General features: G+C 39.3%; 1 long non-coding RNA gene across 1 annotated transcript in view; it reads left to right on the top strand.

Moving 5' to 3' along the window:
• Positions 1–16,150, top strand: part of LOC138224266 (uncharacterized) — a 55,117-nt gene that overhangs the window by 31,453 nt on the left and 7,514 nt on the right. The window lies entirely within an intron of this gene.

Genomic DNA, 16,150 nt, shown 5'->3' with positions numbered 1-16,150 from the left:
GCCCTCTTCCTTTTGGAGTTGAAAAGCAGATGGAAGGTGAAGAGGAGGAGAGAGTAAATACAGAGCAGGAACACATTAGATTTAGGTAACACCGAATTTTGTGTTCCCTTTCAGATTATTGGTTGCAGTTGCAGGTCAAGAGCTAAGGGCAGTGGCCCTATTTTAAAATAAAAATGCTTTCTATTGTAAAGCATCGTGTGATGTATAATTTTTAAAATTATTTCTTGTTTAAATGCTTACAATAATGTCTTACATTTATATAGTGCCTTCTGTCTGGATGGTACAAGCATAATGCACCAGCAGGTTCCACTGCACAGCCGATCCAGCAGAGAGGTGAATACTGGTGGGTAGTGGCTATTGAGGCCTTGCAGCCAGGGCTGACCAGGGCTAACATTGCTGTGAACTGAGATCTTTAATGGCCATGTCTTCTGATTAGCAGTACCTCCTACAAAAGAGTGCCCCATATTGCTATGCTGGGGTGTTGATTTGGTACTGCTGGGGAAGAGTCCCACCTACTGGTCCCCACCACCTGCAGCAGCGACCTGGTTTTCCTTTAGCCAGGTCTCCCATCCAAGTGCTGGCCAGGCCCTGCTTAGCTTGTGTGATCTGAGGCGATCATGTTACATTGTGACAACACTCCATCAGGTGGACGTTCAGAACCATTCTAAAAGTTCACCTCGATACATCTACCATATTATTTCACAGAAAACTATTTTATTATTTTACTTTAGATATATTTTACCATAGCGTGGTAGTGCAATCGAACAGTTCGCTTTAACGTCATTGTGATTTACTACACTAAATCCTAGAAATAGTTTTCTATAGGATACATAAAAGCATTTTAGAATTCAGATTTGTTATATTCAGAATGTATTACATTTTGTATAATGGCATTGCCTCAGTTGCAAAAGCACGTTAAAGACATGCACTGTTAACCGAGATGAATTTTCATAAGGGAATGCACATCTCTCTTTAACAGCCAACAACATCAAAACCTCTAAAAAAAAAAAGCAAAGGTTAGGTATTGAGAGTAAACTGTGCCTTTTCAGCACACCTTCGTAAGGACAAAACTGAAATACAGTACCACTGTGGTCAGTTACCATGACAACGTGCCCCCCAGTGTTTTTGAAGGTCAGTCTTGCCTTTATCTGAATGCCCTTTGTCATTGCATTTCCAGTCTTCCCCTAGCCACAACTGGAAATATTTTGTGAGTACTAGGTAATGTTGACTAATATCCATAAGAAAACTCATTTTATGTCACTCTTTGAAGCACAGCCCTCCAGTTACAACCTAAAAAGAGAATACCAAAACTATCCTTTTTTATACCTAGTCTATCCGTAAAACCTTCTTCTTTAATCCCTCCCGACCTCGAGCATCAAATGAACCAATTTGGGAAACTAATGAAAATAAAAATAAGTAGAAGAAAGTTTGACAGCCAATTTGCTGTCCTATTAATATGCTGGTCTTCGGGAAGGAAGCATCGAAATTAAACCTACTCTTCTTCGTGGAAAGCTCTCCCTCTCCCATTCACTCAGGTTTCATAAGAACCCAGTCGCCTATTCCTATCGCCTGGTTTCCTGGAAGAGAAAATGTGATGTAGAGGGTGCTGGCCGGCAGAGGAGTGTTATTGTTTGCTTCAGGAAGCTCCAAATTAAGCTGTTGACTAACCGTAGCCCTTTCAGGGGGTTGTAACACTGTAAAAGAATCCCATCAGATTAAAAAGCCAAAATGCCGCACTGAAGCAGATGTAAGCTAGACTTTTTCAGGGGCTCGCTCACACTATCGCCGGCTTACCCTGCCTTTTCGCAGCTAATTTGCGATTCTGCAAAAGCCTCTGTTAATTAAAAACGTCGAACATCTCCGGCCCTCTGCAGCGCTCGTTTAATATCCTCCTCATTTGAGATGCGTTTCGTTTTTCGCCAAAATGAGTTTTAATTTCCTGAAAGCTTACCCTCTGCCCACGCCAACCATTGTATCCTCTCGGCAGCAGGGCCCATTTGAAATCTGAAAGCAACAGGATGCCCTTTTTTCCTGTCAGCTGAGCTTGAAAAGGGTTAAAGCTTTCTGGAGAAAGGACCATTATTGCACTGCACTGATTTGCGACAAAGAAAATGAAAAATAAAATAAATTTAAAAAAATATTTTAAAAAATGGTTAGTTCCTAAATTAGGGGATGCCCATAGCCAGTAATGGAGCTAAATGATGACTATTAATTGTTGAGCAATTATACAAGCTTACGGGAACTGTGACTATAGACACCCTTTCTAGTATATTTTATACATGCATGAGGTGTGAGATATTATAAACACTTTGTCTTTACAAAACTCAGAAGCGTGTTCTATTTATCATGCTGCAGTGAAATGAAACTGGCTCTGAAAGAAGAAACTAACACTGAACTTAATAAGCCACAAATAGAAGGAAAATTGAGCTGCTGAGAGTCCTGAAGAGATACTTGAAAAGCACTAGACATTGCGGTCCTAACTCATTTGCAACAGTCCCTAAGGGCACCCAACGCACCCAAAGAGAAGCACAACACAATATTTTTCGGATTAGTGCTACACAGCTGTCTGTTCAGTTTGAGTCTCTGGTGCCTTCTGTGTGGAGAGTGTATGGTGTTTGTGTGGGTTTTCTATGGATGCTCTGGCTTACTCCCACAGTTTGTCCAGAGTAGCTGGCATCTTTAAATTGCCCCCTGCATATGTGTGTATGACATCTATTTCACTGGTATCCCATCTAGGGTTCAGTTAGACCTTGAACACTGGGTTACACTGGGAGCACTGGGTTAAGCTAAATGGATGTTTACCTCCTGTGTTGTATTCTCTTATGTTCACATACATCAGGGATCTCCAGTTATGGTCCTGAAGAGCCCTAGTACAGTTAGCCTTGTAGATTACCTGTTTCTAAAGACTTGGCAACACTACTGATGAATCGAAAAAGTAATCTGTTCAATTAAGAGAACTCAGGGGCTGAAGACACTTTTAGTTCTAATTGATCTCTAAATTACTTAAGTTAACAAATCAACTGTGGTTTGTGTAATTGCATGTTTAATTGTCAGTGCGTAATTGACCACAATGGAATTGTTCCACATCTTCAGGAACTGGGGATTTAATGGTGACCTATAAAACCTGCTGGATTGGGGTTCCGTAGGACAGACCTACAGTTTAACATTTTTTCTTTTCCCTTTCTGCCATCCCGTATTGGTAGAATTACCCAGTAACATCTGTTACACTCAAACAAACAAAACGCCTTCGGGATATAATAAAATAGATACAACTGCTTTGTAAGTGTTGCAACAGCTGACATTCACTGGTGTCAACAGCATCCAAATGTCCTAGATTTCCTCTAGTGTGATTGTCCCACACTTAACCATTACATTGTTTTTCAAAATTGATGTATTTCACCATGGGCTCAGTGGCACAGCTTTGTCATGAACTTGCCGAGAATTTGTCTGTGCCAATTTTAGGGTTCAGATATGGGAGTGTGGGTGTTTATCTCAGAGAAAATGTCTCTAATGCCATCTCCACCTTCCTAATGGACAAACCGCACGACCTCCTCATCAAGTCAGGTTAATGCAAGAGTCTGTTGAGGAATTTTCCTTGTGCTTGTTGCTGGTTGCCACAGTTAAGAAAAAAAGATTGGAAACTGGCAAATACACATCGCCAAATTAAGTTACTTGCTTTAATTTGGCTCAGATGTGAATATCCTGAGTTTATTGGATTAAACCCCACGCCAGACACTTCGTGATGAATTGCACCTAAAAGAGAATTAAAAGCTGTCATGAAAACGGGACCTCCATGATTAAACTCTCTGCAGGCCTCCTTCCTCTCCGGAGAGATGTTCAAGCACATTGCTGCTCATCTCAGTCAGTTGTCAAGAGAGAAACTGTCACGCTTGATAAGATGGACAGCAAGGAGGGCACAGTGTCATGTTCTTGTGGGATTTCAACCAAGGACCTTTTGGTGACAGGAGAGTAAAGAAAAGTTCAATAAATTTTGTATTCTACCACTGCTACTTCACTTAAGTGCTTCACATAAAAAGGTATATAGCATTTGGAAGCCAAGATGATCTGTCCCTAATTTTCTAAAAGAGAAAGAGAATTGGCTGCCGCTTCAAAAGAGCTCTTAAAAATGTAATTCGGCCTCAGATGTACTAAAGTTTTCTACAAAAATCACCGTTGTATCTCCATAAACCACAGGAGGAGCTGTAAAGCAGATTATATCTGGCTCAGGGGATCGGTTTAAACCATTTCTGTAATTGAAATAACAGGAAAAGGAGAGAGGCTTTTAAATCAAATGTTGCCATTAAATTTAAAAGTGCATCATATTGAATCATACATGATCCCTGCTTTCAGAGAGGAGAAAACTTTTTGTAATGAGTTTTGCCCGGATGATGCTGGTCAAAGGAATAAATAAAAGCTTTTTTATGTATTTTTCTGTTGAATAGGAATTGCATCTAAGATATTGTCTGCTTTCAAAGCATGTGCTTTGGGGCCAATTACTCAGAGATTTTGTACAGGACCTTTGAAGTTTACTTAGCATACCAGATATCTGCTAGCTCATTGTATTTAAATAAGTGGCAGAGCAAGGCCTTGGGAGAGATCACTTCAAATAAAGGATTATTAGTATTGGAGATATATACATTACACCAGCATTCTAGGCTGCCTTTTTTTGCTGAGAAGGTCCTTTTTTATTGTTTTACTGTCTAGCCAGCAAAAAAACAGACATCGTGAGTAAGAATATTTGATTTAAAAAATGCAAAATGAGCGACGCTCGTGTATATGTTAGCGATGCAGTAAGGTCTGAGTGCTGTCTTCCATCATGGTGTCAAATAAACAGGCTTTAATCTGGTTACACGGCGCAAAAGATAAACAGCACGCACCCCAAAAAAAGTTGACAAATTATTTCTCCTTTTTTTTCCGTTTGTGCTAATGAGCCAAAGTAAGCAGAGCAGTGAGGGGAATGAGGTTTCAAGAAAAGAGCCTCTCTGTCAAGATAACATCTGGTTAAAATAAAAGAAAGGAGACATTGTTTTTTGGATGATTGGTCATGCTTTTTACACCCATTATTGTATTGTTCTTGACGATATTTTGCAGCAGAATTTGGATGTTTTACTTTTGTAGTAAATGGGCAAGTTTATTCATCAAAATCTGGTATGGAAAAAAAATGCAGATTATAACCCTTTTTTATAAATCTAGTGCCAGTTGTTCTGATACCTTAAGTAATTTACACGTTGGTTAATATGTAAAGTATAGGTAAACTGCTGTTTTAGAACAGTCCATGTCGGTTACCATTTGATTTTTTGGCACAGATTGTACAGGGACAAACTACAACAACAAAAATCAAACACTAGTGTTGACCTTGTGTCTGCTGTTTTGTAACTTTCATGTTTTCTTTCCTGGAAATAATTGAAAAATGGTTACAATCTAACAATCCATTCTTGTCCAACACAGCAATACTGCAGCATGACTAGGTAATTCTGATGAAGTAGGAAAACTTTGTCTTACAAAGTCATTATTGTATTTACTGGGTATCAGTGAAATGATGAGACAAGATCAACTATGTCTTATCAGTGGATAAAGGAGTACATTAAACAGCATTGTTCTTGTACAGAAATTCTGACTTTTTTTCTCTTTTGCAAAGGAATTATGTACTAAAAAGCTTGGATCTTATTGAGTTTCTTTGTTGATTAAGGGCTTGTCTGTGACAACAGGACGCCTGTCATTTTTATGAGATATTTACTTTGTGTGTGGGGGGGGAGTGATCTTTATTCATTACTCTTGCTTGTCTCATGAGTTTCAGTACATTGCTTGTCATTGGTGAATTATTACCCCATATCCATGTGGATTAGATCTTGAGAATTTTCTAAATTGACCCGTTCATTTGCTTTTAGCTTTTTACCGACTTGTAGGCTGTCACTACAATGTGAAAGTATGCACAGGATGCCCTTACAATACACTATCAGGGACGCCAAGGTCACAGTTCAGCACTGAAAAGACTAGCAGTAAGGGGGTTGACAGATCATTTTCTACACACTGCAATTCCTAATAACCTGTCCATCCATTTTTAGATGTCATCCCTGACCTTAGGTTACGCTATTCAGTATGAGGATACGTCTCCCATAACAGTAAAGCGAAACCAAGAAAATTAAACTTTTTTTCACTAATCCAAAAATGTATTTCTGTTGTCTTTAACATGATCCTATTTCATAGCTGTGGTTCATCTGCGCTGCCAATACCACATATCTGCAGACCTGACGTCCGTGCCTAGCAGAGCTTGGAGCAGTTGTAGGGCCCAAATCAATATCTAGTTAGTTCTGATGTGTTACGCATCAATATGATCAATGCAGATCTTTGCTTGCAAACTCTGCTAGCATATGTGTAGAAATATGGGCCATTTATTTACGATACAACAGAATAAGTTTTGCTAGTATCCTGAATTCAGAAATTCCAATTTAAAATTTGGATGAATATTGTTTGTCAGATGACTCTCTTCTAGAACAAATTAGTAGTGTATTTGAGAAAAATCTGATTTAATTATAGAGATGATTTCGCTTTTAACATAGTTTTTCATTGTCAGGTATGTATGGGACTATATAGTACGGTTCCACTACAGAAGAATCGGTTTGGCCCCCTCTTCAGGTTTATTTTCCTTAGGTTGTATTTCTCAACATCAAAACCAAGTCTCACAAACGAAGACATTCTCTTGGGAAAAGAACATTTTGTCTTTTTCCTAACTTTTGTATTTTGCAGACATCAGTGTGATGGGAAACGCTTATCTTTGGGGCTGTGGTTGCTTCCTATCAGAATATTCATTATTTTCTGAGTGTAGCTTCAGTTTAAAAAGGTCTTCTTCAGGGAGCACAGTTTGCACCCTGGAGCCTAAGCTCAGGACTGAAGTCAAGCAAGGCTGGGCCTAGTCTGTACTGAGATGGGAAACACCCAATCAAGTTGATCCTGTGTGGTGTTGGTAAACCAGTAAGTGGCTCTGTTCCCTTTAGACCAGAAAGGAGACTACTATGGAGACAGGGAACACTGTTCTGGAACAGGTGTTGTTCTTTGGAAGGTGGCTGTTAAGTGGAGGTCCTGACTGCTTGGCCATGGAAGATCTCATGACGCTGGTCATAGGGATGTTAATTTTGCACAAATAAAAAGCCTCTCTTGGCTTGTACTATCTGGCCCAGCTCTACATTCTCTCTTAATTCAAATTGCGAAATAATTTCTCACTTTTCTACTAGATCGGCTGTGTTGTGGGGCTGCTGGTATATAATGACAGCCAGGCATCAGCCAGGACTGGACTTTAAATGCTTGGGGCTGCACGTCAGTGGTGGATGAAGTGGGTCCCCTCCTATATGTAAACCGATTCTTTGGGATGAAAGAAGGCATTATAATTATTAATCATCCTTTCTTCTGTTCATAATTTGCCCAAGGCTCAGATCTGGCTTTCTGAAATTGTCATATATGCCATGTATTTCCTGTGCAGCCTTGATGTGATGTTTTAAAGCCATTGTTTCCATCTCTCATCTCATTAGAGATCAATCACTCTAGGACTTAGTGTTGTTTTTTTTTCTGCATGTCTGGTGAGTATTAATAGACAGGTCTCCCATTAGCGAGCCTGCTCTCCCACCAAAGACTTGCATTGGCCTCTTATCTTACTCATCCGTGCTGCCAGTTCGTTAAACATGGAGTTGGAATTCGCTATTTGGTCTTGAAATTGGGGGCTTAGACCTTTCTTGTGATAGTCATTAGGTGTAAACCACTGTCTGTCACTGTGGCCTGGTGGGTCATGCTCTGCAGCTAGCCTTGAGCCACATATATAATTTTAATAGTCAGGGATGACGAACTATCACAGCGGGGAGCCTGCTTTTTCTCCTAGCTCCTCTACGCCTAATAGCTCAAGACCCCATATAAAAGAATTCGAAGTATGACAGCCGTTCCATTGGAATCTGTGGAGAGCCCAATTACTAAGGCTTGCTGCATTGCAGAACAGTGGCTGCAACAAAAGATTTAGGCACAGCACGTTTTTTTCCCCTGTGGTTTTTTTGTAGCTTTTCCTATATCGCCCCACATCCTTTAGTGTCTCTTCTCCTTGTAATCCCTGTGCCGTGGGCTTTTTGTCTCTTTAAAGGCTCTTGTTTTTCACGAAAGAAGAACATCTGGAGCTGCTCTTGCTCACTGGGCTCTTATGTTTGCTCCAGATAAGTCTTTATTGTAATGCTTAAGACTTCCAGACCCAGAAGAGCAGCTCTCCATGCTGCATGGCATGTTCATGAATTGGGATAATAATAATAATAATAATAATAATAATTAATAATTGCTTATTATAATAATTCTGGACACTCCACTCAAAGTGCTTTACAGGTAATGGGGACTCCCCTCCACCACCATCAATGTGCAGCCCCCACCTGGATGACTGTGGGGCTATCAATGGGGAGGAGAGCAGAGTTATGAAGCCAGTTCAGAGATGGGGATTATTAGGAGGGCCAGGACACCAGGGTTACACCCCTAATCTTTTTGAGAAACACCCTGGGATTTTTAATGACCACAGAGTCAGGACCTTAGTTTTATGTCTCATCTGAAGGATGGTACCTGTTTACATTTTAGTGTCCCCCTCCCTATACTGGGGCATTATGACCCACATGGAACGCAGGGTGAGCGGCTCCTGCTGGCCCCACTAACACCTCTTCCAGCAGCAACCTTAGTTTTTCCAGGAGGTCTCCCAACCAGGTACTGACCAGGCTCACACCTGCTGAGCTCCAGTGAGTTGTAGGGTGATATGGCTGCTGGCTAATGAACTTGGATAGTTCTAACATGATTGGCTGTGACCTTTTCACTGTTCTTTCTTGATGACAGAATATATGCACTTGTAGCACTGCTTCTGATTGAGAATTGTATTGTGTTTTCTTAAAGAAAAGCCTCGTATTGACTGCCTGCTTTTTATGCACAATTCCAGAATGCAAATGTCAAAGATTCAAATCAGGCACCCATAACTGGCTTTTGCTTTTCAAATTTTGGGAACAAAGTGAGTATGGCCCAGTATTTCAGGAAATGAGTCGTTCAAACAAAGGTCAAAGCACCCAGATGCACTTTCTGTCTTGTGTCTTTACAGCTTTACCCGTAAGTTTAAAAAGAAAAGTCAGCTCAGATAATGTTACTATCGCAGCGTAACTTATTTCCAGTGGGATCTGAAGGCTTATCAGTAGCAGATGTACAAAAAGCCATTTTTCCACTGCCAGATGTTTTGGAAGCACAATAATCACTTCATCTTTTCCAGTGAACCTCTATCTGCCGGGATACAGAACCATCATCACTTTCTCAGAAACTGAAACTCAGTCCAGCCAAAACCATTAGGGCTGGAATGTTTTGCATGGCCTGGTGTTTCATGTTGCAATCTTGGTGACACTGCCACCTAGTATTAGGTGTCTTGCATTGTTTTACTTTGTGGTAGCTTTAACAATTCTTTAGAATTCAGAAAACTAGTAGAGAGGGCATCATTTAAAACTGACTTCAGTATCTCAAATGGCCATTTAGAATAAAAGAACTTGTGGTTCGGATATGACAGGACTGTGTTTTGTATGAAATCAGTTATACACCTGTTTATAGGGGAATTGACATAATTCACAACTTTGGTCAGGCTTTGATGAGTGATCGGTCCAGTTAATGCACCAGCAAAAACCATGTTGTTTTCTGCTTTTGAGAAAGGGAGGAATATTTGGAAAGGAAAATGAACCTTCAAAATGGGACAATAGCTGTCATTGCTGTTCCATGATTAATTATCTCAGTAAATCGGCTTAATCGTCCCTGTAGTGTGTCCATTTTTGAAATAAAACTTTAAATTTTGACATAATCTCCCGATCTGACATTCCTCAGAAACTGGAGCACTTGTAAGATGCTGTTATCAAGATTACCCAATTAACAAAAAAAAAAAGTGAATAACACCAGTATTTTATTTTTTTCCAGAAAAACTCAGGTCACTTCACTCAGGTTATGATGTGGCATTTCAGGCAGTCTGTCCTGGGTTAATACTTTTATTACAACAAATCCTGCCTCTGAAGCAACTTTCATAAGGCTTCATCCCCTGCTCTCAAGGGGCACAAAGGAGTGAAATTGACAAACAGAGAGCTGTCTTCATCATCGCTGGAAAGATGAGGTCTGTTTAGTGTGCTATCCTGGTAAATAAACTGGTTATTTTCTAAATTCTTCTGCAAACAGCAGCTTTGAATGCCTTGATGGTTTGTGTGAAATTGGCAGTATCTGTGCTGGCAAAAAATATGCAAAATTTTCAACAGGTAAAATCCCAGGGCAACTTCACAGAGTTTGCGGGAATCTTTTTGGTTTTGTGTCACGCTTGCCAAAATTCAGTTTTATGTGTGTTTATGTGTGCAAATAGACAACTTCAAAGAGGTAAAATGTTATATTGCTGTCATAGCATCCCAATATGTTTACAATTCTAAGCATGTGTGTGAGATTAAACAGTAATTCTCCAATACAGTTGCACGGCAAATGGCTTTCCACCAGAATAAATTCCTATCAAACCTATCGCTTGTATGTGATCCTCACATAAGTCATAGGAGCTCGGTAATGGCAGCAAGGTTATTGAACGGATATCAGTCCAGTCCTGTTCATTTCTCCCTACAATAAAAAAGCTGAGGTATGACCAGAAAAAACAGGTTGAGGCTGACATTTTTTCATTAGACCTCATTCCAGATTTTGATTGGTTCTGTCTAGTCGGGACACATTTTTCTTGTCTTTGTAGTCTATTAAAAAAAAGGATTAATAACATTAAGTTCTTCAATTCATCTCTCTTATGAAGATCTGTAGCATGGGGTATTGACTGTTGCTGAAATTGATGGCTGGATTTTGCTGTTGTGTCACTATTTACCCATAAAGCACCTCATTGGTCAATGTTACATCTCCACGCCAGCCGTTTTCTTCTTTAGCGCAGATAGCAAAATGGAAGGATCCTTCATAACTCATACATAAGAAACTAAAGACGGAAATATGACAAATGAACCTCCAAGAATGGGCTTTTCATGCCTTTCGGGCAGTGTAATTTAAACAAAACGATCTCCAAAAATGTCACACGAGAGTCCAATTTGTAAACATGCTTTTTTAAAAAAGCAGCTTCAGTCCTATATAGTAACTGGCACATTGCTGTATGATGGGGGTAAGTTAGAGGATCTGAAATTATAACTGAGATTCTTGTTTATAAACTGTAGGTAATGGTAATTTTTTGGTTGCAGGTCTACTAAAAAGAAATCATTCAGTTTGTACTTAATATTTTCAGTTTGTTAAGCCTTTTAAAAAATAATGCATGCAAAACATTGGGAAACAGTCATCTGGCTCACAAGCATCTGTTCATAAAAGCTACATGGAGAACAAAGTGAACTGCCACGTAGTCTGTGGATAACATGAGACGCTACCTCCTGTTAATCAGCTCCAACAGTTAGTTACAAGACATACCTGGTCTTGAAACATTTAGGAGATATAACACACATTGTGCAATGAAGATTAAAAATCGATTTTATAGGTCCTTTCACAGGAGCTTGTCTCAGTCACATAATCACCAGTCTAAAAGCTCAGATCAAAATCATCTGGCATTTCACAGTTTCCAAAACAAGCTGTTTAATGTAAATTGTTATACTTTATTTACAGTATGCCCCTTTTATAAAAAAACTTACAGACCTAAAACTAGACCTAGATCTATAGTTCATTTGAAACGAATGGTAAATTAAAAAGACATTCAAAACACAACATATATTTTAAAAGATAGTGTTCTCTTTATGCATTTTATCTGTACATCCCAACACAGTACATTCATATGCAGTTCAGCTGCTATTTCTTAACATAACTTTAAATAGCCAAAACATTTGCTCTCTCTGTTCGTGCTAATTGATCTTCAGATGCTACAGAGATGATACAACAGAGCACCAACATATAATATTCACCATTATTATACTCATAGAAAATCACACAGAAGACATACGGATATAAAACTAACCGGTAAAATTAGTATTTCAACCCTACAGTCTGAGATGTAGTAAACCTCCGAATAATAATCTAGGGGTTGTTGCTTTTTTAACAAAAGCAAAAAGGGGATCTAGTTGAAACACAGACTACATACAGCTCAAAACATGACTTTTTACCTATTTATTGTAATTACTTGTTTTAAATGACAGGTTTTAGAATTGACAAAGCTCAGGCTTTCTGTGAGGGGGGTATGTAATGTACTGTAGGAGGGAGTTAAAAGTGACATTAATAACTAATTCATGGGAATTATACCAAGCCAAGCACAAAATAAGAAATAAGGGTAGGTCATCCACAGCCAGCTTTACTCTCATATGGAACAAAATCTGTTTTCATCGTATCCTATTCTTTCCTAAAACTGAAGCCTCTTTTGCCTGTAATGCAATTGTTTTAAAATTAAATTAAAAAAAATAAAATATTTTTTTCAGTTATCACCCATTTCTCCTGTGCTCTTCTGTTGATAACTATTAATTTCCATTGTGTGATGTCATCTCAGCCACTGAACACAGTCTCCATGTGTCTGGGAAACTTCAGTTGTAAACAAGAGAAAAAAGAGAACGTCCAATGTCATATGAGCTTGGGTTCTCCCACATAAACCATTGTGGCTTTTTAGACTTGACAGCAACACATACATTGCTGTTACAACAAAAACAAACAGTGTTTGAAATAACACATTAATTACACTGAATTTCATACAGAAATAAATAACTCCGGCTCATAACAAAAAACGAATAGTTTGAAAAGACTTAATTATGTTCAAAAAATTTCTGTGTAGTCATCGGTGCCGTAAACAAAATTGATTTCATTTTGCATTTTCCGTTATGTGTCGGGTAACTTGTATGGAGTTGTTGTTTTTTTTTTTGTACTGACTTGCATTCAAATCTTTTAAATCTGTGGCACTGTACCCTTCCCACAGATTATTTGTCAGTGTCCAACCAGTCTTCAAAGTGATTCCTACCTGCTCAAAGACCATTCGCCTGTTGACATTATGACATGGGATCATCCAGGAAACAGGATGAAATGTTTGGTTAAAAGGTTTTCTAAAGCCACAAGAGCACTGGCAAGATGGAGCAGATGGACTCCTTCTGTCCATAACCATTCTCGTCTTCAATCTAATTTAACCACAGCCTTGCAAACAAACCTGTGAAAAGTTGCATGTACAGTTATGCACAGAAAATGTGCACCTCAGAGTAAATTAGCCAGGTATCTGCTCTTAATATGACAATGGTAAGAGCATAAGGAAGGTCACAAAGGAGAATAGTCCAAAATCTTGTCTATTTCTTGATGGACACTAGAATTTAGGTATTAGCCACCTGGCTGGGAAACCTGTACCAAACACCCACAATGCTTTGTGTAAAGAACTGTTTCCATTATCTCTTTCCTAACTCCTTTCAAGTTTCCTATTGTGATCCTGTGTCCTTGTTTTGTTATTTAGTCTGAAGTAGTCCACTGGGCTGCCCTCTCTATACCCCTTAGGATTTTCGATAATTGGATCAAATCTCCTTCATTCTCCTTTGTTCTTGAAGGAAGAGATTCATTCCTTGAAAACGGTTGTGCGTGACAGTCCTCTGAGACCAGGAACGATTCTTTTGATTCCTCTTTGACCTCTTTATATGACTATAATACCTTTTGTCGAATGTGGTGACTGAAATTGTACACAGTATGTAGAAATTATATTTAAAAAATCCACACCTCTATTTAAACATTATTTTTGAATTGCTTCTGCACATTGTATCGTTGACAACATTTAACAGTGCACCCTTTCATCTGTAGCTTCGTGTGATTCTGAGCATCAATGTGTTGTAGTAGTGTCATAGTTATAGTATATAACACGCTTGTATAACACACTGGTGGGTCTGAATTACAGGAAGCTAATTGACAGCTGTGATATAGTCTATATTTCCGCATAGATCTGCAGTTCAATTTTAAATTATATGTAATCTGGCCAGTCCGTAATTTTGTCTAGGATTTTTGTAAATCCGTCAGATGCAGTTTCTGTGTCTGCCCTTCCCTCTAGTTTTATATCATTAGCAGATGTAAGTAGTTTTTGCCATCAGCTAAATCATTGATACTGACCAGGAAGAGAAACAGGCCTAAAACAACTCAGTCAGTATACCACTGCTAACATCGATCCAAAACACAGTTTCAAAAAGGAATTTCAAAGAGACGAATGTTGGATATATGACATCCTTTTCTGGGAATTTCTAAACCCGAGAAACTGTCCGTCATAATTCTTAACAGCCTCAAGTCCTTCATTTACCCTGAAGTTCAAAAAGGGTTTCTTTATACCTCACAAGTTCACAATATTTCTCGGGGACATTTTTTCCCTATCTGTATCTGTAAATTCAGCCTCAGATTATTGAATTCACCTCACAGTTACCTTGATGCCTTCATAGTCTCAGTAAAGATATTCAACAAGAGGTGGGTTGAGTCCAGTAATCTGAAAATATTTCTGTCTTTGTAATAAGATGTTTATGAACACCCCATTTCAAATAGCTCTGTCGACTGGGAGGGACTGTAGTCACCCTACTGCAAGTATTTACTCTTAGGAGATGTTTATTGCAAACTGGGCGCCATTGTCAATTCATATTACTTAGTGTCTCATCCATGTTCCGCGGCTGCTTTGTAAAAGTATCTCGCTGATCTGTCAAATTGCCTATCGCCTGGTGATTTCGTGTATACGTGTAATGCGTTGCTCTGCTCCTTTAAGTGTAAAACGGCCCGAACAAGAGAGAATTTGAAGCTGCTTGAAGAGGGAGGATCGACTTGTTTGCGGAAGATCCAGGAAAGAGGACAGGGCGGGGGGTGGACTGCGTTACAGACGGAACAGCCGAAACGGCGTTGCATTTCAATCAGTCCTGCGCATGTTTGCTCACAGGCAGAAATGCCTTTGACCTGAAGAAAACAGCTGTTATTTTTGCAAGAAGAGTTGTCGGCCGTGCTGTGACAAAGAAAACTACATTATATTCGTGCATTTTCGTTTCCTGTTGATGGGATTAACCCGATTTTTCCTCTCTCCTTTGATTCGGTCATACTGATCTATCATGCAGAATGAGCTAGTGGTTTCTGTAGGGAATTTGGTAAGCACCTCACCAAGGTCACGGACCAGAACGCGCAAGATGGCTCTTTAGAATTTACAGCCGTGGTTCTTGGTTGAAACATCAGGGTGATTCTGTGCATGTAGCGTAGGATGCATTAGTACTGATTCGTGCAGAGTATTTGCTTTTTATACTGAGCCCGTGGAAAAAAAAATACTGAAAATGTACAAAGCTGCGCAGTTAAAAAGCGGTATTTGAAAAAAAGGGATTTTAAAAAATTGATTTCTGCGGCGTCCTACACCTGCAGAGTGGCAGTTTCATAATATATGTAAGCACATTTGTTTTCTTTGAATTTGCTGGGCGCTTAGGGCGTCCAGGAGTGATAGATCTCTCGTTGTTGGGTGGTTTCCATAAGTCCAAAAACACAGCTGCAGCTTTTCCAGTGTGTTAAAAGAGTTTTAAATTCACGGGTTCTCGCTTCTGTTTGTTTTAGAGGGTAGTCCCACTAGGTGGTGCTTTTCGCCCTTATAAATATTGTAACAAATTAAATTACATTTCGTTATGATCTATGGGATGACTATTTTCTTTTTGCTAGTGGTTCTCGGCAGCCTTTCATAATTTACTGACGCGAAAACAGCATTCAACCGCTGAAGCTAGGCGGTGTATCATAATGTTTCCCGGTCAGGTTCCCTTAATAGGAAAGAGTGGCGTATTTAAAATTGAAATAGGATTATGTAGCAGATCAACATTATATGTAATACCTAAACTCTACGACTGGAAAAAACTATTTCATCTAGTTCTCCGCTCGCTGAGGCGTATTTGATCAAATCCTAAAATAAATGTTTTATAAAGTGTTACAAATACTGACGAGTCCGTTTCCTAAAAATGTTGTTGTTATTATCGCCTACTTGTAATTAAATATTATATAAAATATGGTGTTGGCGCATGAGTGTGATTAAAAGAAACAGGGAGAGCAGTGTACGCCGGCTCCACAGCCGAGCCGAACAGAGCAGCGCCCGGGGTTCTGCTCAAACACGCCGAGACTGGGATCTATGGAGAGGGCAGGGAATTGAGTGGAGCAGCGGTCCCCC

Source organism: Lepisosteus oculatus, chromosome 19 (assembly GCF_040954835.1).
Source record: "Lepisosteus oculatus isolate fLepOcu1 chromosome 19, fLepOcu1.hap2, whole genome shotgun sequence".
Lineage (NCBI taxonomy): Eukaryota > Metazoa > Chordata > Actinopteri > Semionotiformes > Lepisosteidae > Lepisosteus > Lepisosteus oculatus.
This window is presented reverse-complemented; position numbering and strand designations above follow the sequence as displayed.